This window comes from Oncorhynchus keta, unplaced genomic scaffold (assembly GCF_023373465.1).
Source record: "Oncorhynchus keta strain PuntledgeMale-10-30-2019 unplaced genomic scaffold, Oket_V2 Un_contig_247_pilon_pilon, whole genome shotgun sequence".
NCBI lineage: Eukaryota > Metazoa > Chordata > Actinopteri > Salmoniformes > Salmonidae > Oncorhynchus > Oncorhynchus keta.
The window spans coordinates 26737-32994 of NW_026284101.1; the positions used below are offsets into that span (position 1 = coordinate 26737).

Below are 6258 nucleotides of genomic sequence, written 5' to 3' on the forward strand. Positions count from 1 at the left end.
TCTCTCTGTCTCTCTCTCTGTCTCTCTGTCTGTCTCTCTCTGTCTCTCTCTCTGTCTCTCTCTCTGTCTCTCTCTGTCTCTGTCTCTCTGTCTCTCTCTCTCTCTCTGTCTCTCTCTGTCTCTCTGTCTGTCTCTCTCTGTCTCTCTGTCTCTCTGTCTGTCTCTCTCTGTCTCTCTGTCTCTCTCTGTCTCTCTGTCTCTCTGCCTCTCTGTCTCTCTGTCTGTCTCTCTCTGTCTCTCTCTCTGTCTCTCTGTCTGTCTCTCTCTCTCTCTCTCTGTCTCTCTCTCTGTCTCTCTCTGTCTCTGTCTCTCTGTCTCTCTGTCTCTCTCTGTCTCTCTGTCTGTCTCTCTCTGTCTCTCTGTCTCTCTATGGCTCTCTGTCTGTCTCTCTCTGTCTCTCTCTCTGTCTCTCTGTCTGTCTCTCTCTCTCTGTCTCTCTCTCTGTCTCTCTGTCTGTCTCTCTCTCTCTCTCTCTCTCTCTCTCTCTGTCTCTCTCTGTCTCTGTCTCTCTGTCTCTCTGTCTCTCTCTGTCTCTCTGTCTGTCTCTCTCTGTCTCTCTGTCTCTCTCTGTCTCTCTCTGTCTCTCTGTCTCTCTGCCTCTCTGTCTCTCTGTCTGTCTCTCTCTGTCTCTCTGTCTCTCTCTGTCTCTCTCTCTGTCTCTCTGTCTCTCTGCCTCTCTGTCTCTCTGTCTGTCTCTCTTTGTCTCTCTTTCTCTCTGTTTCTCTCTCTCTTTCTCTCGGTCTCTCTTTCTTTCTCTCGTTCGCTCTCTCTTTCTCTCTCTTTCTCTCTCTCTCTCTCTGTCTCTCTCTCTCTGTCTCTCTCTATCTCACAAAAACCGTGGGCGTCGGAAGAGAAGGAATCATTCTTTGACCACCCACCGTTTCTGCATTCATTTACTGTTAGTAATTATTCACTGTTAGTTTAAATGATCTTCCTCTGTTTTCTTCTCTTCTCACAAACATATATATATATACTGTACGTGGTTTGGGGGAATATCAATATTGATTGAGTCATTTAGCAGACATTAGCAGAATCAGCTTGTGTTAACCCTGGCAGTGTGAACCAACCTTTCTAAACTTCACAATTAAAGAGTCTTACTTTTAAAAATATACATATAATAATACTTAACTAGGCCAATTAAGAGCAAATTCTTACTTACATTGATGACCTACCAGGGAACAGTGGGTTAACTGCCTTGTTCAAGAGCAGAACGATAGATTTATACATTCTCAGCTCAGGGATACGATCTAGCAATCTTTGGTTACTGACCCAATGCTCTAACCACTAGGCTACCTGCCTCTAACCACTAGGCTACCTGCCTCTAACCACTAGGCTACCTGCCTCTAACCACTAGACTACCTGCCTCTAACCACTAGGCTACCTGCCTCTAACCACTAGGCTACCCTGCCTCTAACCACTAGGCTACCCTGCCTCTAACCACTAGGCTACCCTGCCTCTAACCACAAGACTACCTGTCCCTAACCACTAGGCTACCCTGCCTCTAACCACTACGCTACCTGCCTCTAACCACTAGGCTACCTGCCTCTAATCACTAGGCTACCTGGCTCTAACCACTAGACTACCTGCGTCTAATCACTAGGCTACCCTGCCTCTAACCACTAGGCTACCTGCCTCTAACCACTAGGCTACCCTGCCTCTAACCACTAGGCTACCCTGCCTCTAACCATTAGACTACCTGCCTCTAACCACTAGGCTACCTGCCTCTAACCACTAGGCTACCTGTCTAACCACTAGGCTACCTGCCTCTAACCACTAGTCTAACTGCCTCTAACCACTAGGCTACCTACCTCTAACCACTAGGCTACCTGCCTCTAACCACTAGGCTAACTGTCTCTAACCACTAGGCTACCTACCTCTAACCACTAGGATACCTGCCTCTAACCACTAGGCTACCCTGCCTCTAACCACTAGGCTACCTGCCTCTAATCACTAGGCTACCTGCCTCTAACCACTAGGCTACCTGCGTCTAATCACTAGGCTACCCTGCCTCTAACCACTAGGCTACCTGCCTCTAACCACTAGGCTACCCTGCCTCTAACCACTAGGCTACCCTGCCTCTAACCATTAGACTACCTGCCTCTAACCACTAGGCTACCTGCCTCTAACCACTAGGCTACCTGTCTAACCACTAGGCTACCTGCCTCTAACCACTAGTCTAACTGCCTCTAACCACTAGGCTACCTACCTCTAACCACTAGGCTACCTGCCTCTAACCACTAGGCTAACTGTCTCTAACCACTAGGCTACCTACCTCTAACCACTACGCTACCTGCCTCTAACCACTAGGCTACCTGCCTCTAATCACTAGGCTACCTGCCTCTAACCACTAGGCTACCTGCGTCTAATCACTAGGCTACCTGCGTCTAATCACTAGGCTACCCTGCCTCTAACCACTAGGCTACCTGCCTCTAACCACTAGGCTACCCTGCCTCTAACCACTAGGCTACCCTGCCTCTAACCATTAGACTACCTGCCTCTAACCACTAGGCTAACTGTCTCTAACCACTAGGCTACCTGTCTAACCACTAGGCTACCTGCCTCTAACCACTAGTCTAACTGCCTCTAACCACTAGGCTACCTACCTCTAACCACTAGGCTACCTGCCTCTAACCACTAGGCTAACTGTCTCTAACCACTAGGCTACCTACCTCTAACCACTAGGATACCTGCCTCTAACCACTAGGCTACCCTGCCTCTAACCACTAGGCTACCTGCCTCTAACCACTAGGCTACCTGCCTCTAACCACTAGGCTACCTGCCTCTAACCACTAGGCTAACTGTCTCTAACCACTAGGCTACCTACCTCTAACCACTAGGCTACCTGCCTCTAACCACTAGGCTACCTGCCTCTAACCACTAGGCTAACTGTCTCTAACCACTAGGCTACCCTGCCTCTAACCACTAGGCTACCTGCCTCTAACCACTAGGCTACCTGCCTCTAACCACTAGGCTACCTGCCTCTAACCACTAGGCTACCTGCCTCTAACCACTAGGCTACCTGCCTCTAACCACTAGGCTAACTGTCTCTAACCACTAGGCTACCTACCTCTAACCACTAGGCTACCTGCCTCTAACCACTAGGCTACCTACCTCTAACCACTAGGATACCTGCCTCTAACCACTAGGCTACCCTGCCTCTAACCACTAGGCTACCTGCCTCTAATCACTAGGCTACCTGCCTCTAACCACTAGGCTACCTGCGTCTAATCACTAGGCTACCCTGCCTCTAACCACTAGGCTACCTGCCTCTAACCACTAGGCTACCCTGCCTCTAACCACTAGGCTACCCTGCCTCTAACCATTAGACTACCTGCCTCTAACCACTAGGCTACCTGCCTCTAACCACTAGGCTACCTGTCTAACCACTAGGCTACCTGCCTCTAACCACTAGTCTAACTGCCTCTAACCACTAGGCTACCTACCTCTAACCACTAGGCTACCTGCCTCTAACCACTAGGCTAACTGTCTCTAACCACTAGGCTACCTACCTCTAACCACTACGCTACCTGCCTCTAACCACTAGGCTACCTGCCTCTAATCACTAGGCTACCTGCCTCTAACCACTAGGCTACCTGCGTCTAATCACTAGGCTACCTGCGTCTAATCACTAGGCTACCCTGCCTCTAACCACTAGGCTACCTGCCTCTAACCACTAGGCTACCCTGCCTCTAACCACTAGGCTACCCTGCCTCTAACCATTAGACTACCTGCCTCTAACCACTAGGCTACCTGCCTCTAACCACTAGGCTACCTGTCTAACCACTAGGCTACCTGCCTCTAACCACTAGTCTAACTGCCTCTAACCACTAGGCTACCTACCTCTAACCACTAGGCTACCTGCCTCTAACCACTAGGCTAACTGTCTCTAACCACTAGGCTACCTACCTCTAACCACTAGGATACCTGCCTCTAACCACTAGGCTACCCTGCCTCTAACCACTAGGCTACCTGCCTCTAACCACTAGGCTACCTGCCTCTAACCACTAGGCTACCTGCCTCTAACCACTAGGCTAACTGTCTCTAACCACTAGGCTACCTACCTCTAACCACTAGGCTACCTGGCTCTAACCACTAGGCTACCTGGCTCTAACCACTAGGCTACCTGGCTCTAACCACTAGGCTACCTGCCTCTAACCACTAGGCTACCTGCCTCTAACCACTAGGCTACCTGCCTCTAACCACTAGGCTACCTGCCTCTAACCACTAGGCTACCTGCCTCTAACCACTAGGCTACCTGCCTCTAACCACTAGGCTACCCTGCCTCTAACCACTAGGCTACCTGCCTCTAACCACTAGGCTACCTGCCTCTAACCACTAGGCTACCCTGCCTCTAACCACTAGGCTACCTGCCTCTAACCACTAGGCTACCCTGCCTCTAACCACTAGGCTACCCTGCCTCTAACCACTAGGCTACCTGCCTCTAACCACTAGGCTACCCTGCCTCTAACCACTAGGCTACCTGTCACCCCCTTCCTTTCAAAAGACTGTGATCCACATACGGCCTTGTGGATTGTACAGTTTCACTGGTCTTACCTCTCAGCTCTGGAAATGAACATTACACTGCGTTTTCAAGGAACTTAGTGTTGTAATAATATCTAGAGAAGCTCTGAGAAGTGTGATCCTTCCACCAAAACAGGGCCTTTCTACGTTAATATTTTAAGTAGAAATTATACATCAATATTGAAATTGAAAGGCCTGTTATATTAAATGAATTAGACCACATTGAAAATGAAATGAATCTGATTAGTGATTTGTCTAATCACATGAAATGTTTCTCTCTCTCTCTCATTTTAAGGTCAACTCTGTCATGGGAACTGAACTCTGGTCATTTTAAGGTCAACTCTGTCATGGGAACTGAACTCTGGTCATTTTAAGGTCAACTCTGTCATGGGAACTGAACTCTGGTCATTTTAAGGTCAACTCTGTCATGGGAACTGAACTCGGGTCATTTTAAGGTCAACTCTGTCATGGGAACTGAACTCTGGTCATTTTAAGGTCAACTCTGTCATGGGAACTGAACTCTGGTCATTTTAAGGTCAACTCTGGTCATTTTAAGGTCAACTCTGGTCATTTTAAGGTCAACTCTGGTCATTTTAAGGTCAACTCTGTCATGGGAACTGAACTCTGGTCATTTTAAGGTCAACTCTGGTCATTTTAAGGTCAACTCTGGTCATTTTAAGGTCAACTCTGTCATGGGAACTGAACTCTGGTCATTTTAAGGTCAACTCTGGTCATTTTAAGGTCAACTCTGTCATGGGAACTGAACTCTGGTCATTTTAAGGTCAACTTTGTTATGTTTTCCGGTGTTTTCGGTGTTTTGGCCATTTTCTGGTGTTTTCCGGTGTTTTTGCCATTTTCCTGTATTTTCCGGTGTTTTGGCCATTTTCCGGTGTTTTCCGGTGTTTTTATAAGGGTTTTCCTCCTCTTCGTCTGAGGAGGAGTAAGGATCGGACCAAAGAGCAGCGTGGTAAGTGTTCATGATGATTTTAATTAAGGAAAGCACTGAACACTGAAACAAAACAATAAAGTGAATTAACAAAACCGAAACAGTACCGTGGGGCCCAAACACTTACGCGGAAACAATCACCCACAAACCAACAGTGAAACCCAGGCTACCTAAGTATGATTCTCAATCAGAGACAACTAACGACACCTGCCTCTGATTGAGAACCACACGAGGCCGAACACAAAAACCTAAACATAGAAAAGCAAACATAGACTGCCCACCCCAACTCACGCCCTGACCATACTAAAACAAAGAATAAAATAACAGAACTATGGTCAGAACGTGACAGTTTTGGCCATTTTCAGTGTGGTGAAAAACCGAATGGGTCAAGGATAACATATCAACCCTCTGAGGTGTAGACAGACAGGCTTCTAAGGATAGAAATGTTTCAACAATTAATGTTTTTGTGTGAAGCTTGTATTCAATTGCCCCTCCCTGTAGCGCTCAATCCCCCCGTCACAAGAGGAGAGGCTGATTTAAGAGGAAATGGCCAACCCTGTTACTGTCAACCCTGTTACGGTCAACCCTGTGACTGTCAACCCTGATACGGTCAACCCTGTTACTGTCAACCCTGTTGAGGTCAACCCTGTTGAGGTCAACCCTGTGACTGTCAACCCTGGTACGGTCAACCCTGTTACGGTCAACCCTGTTGAGGTCAACCCTGTTGAGGTCAACCCTGTACTGTCAACCCTGTTACTGTCAACCCTGTTACGGTCAACCCTGTGACTGTC

General features: G+C 48.1%; 1 long non-coding RNA gene across 8 annotated transcripts; it reads right to left on the minus strand.

The window, feature by feature from the left end:
• Positions 1–1376: 1376 nt before the first annotated feature.
• On the minus strand, positions 1377–3671 carry LOC127922163 (uncharacterized). 8 transcript variants are annotated; one of them, XR_008110527.1, is made up of 3 exons: positions 3661–3671; positions 2688–2776; positions 1377–1427 (listed from the first exon to the last, which is right to left on the minus strand). It is a non-coding gene; the product is annotated as an uncharacterized LOC127922163 (long non-coding RNA). The 8 variants fall into 8 exon arrangements; XR_008110526.1 differs by lacking the exon at positions 3661–3671 and adding an exon at positions 3264–3274; XR_008110523.1 differs by lacking the exon at positions 1377–1427 and adding an exon at positions 1606–1674.
• Positions 3672–6258: the final 2587 nt, after the last annotated feature.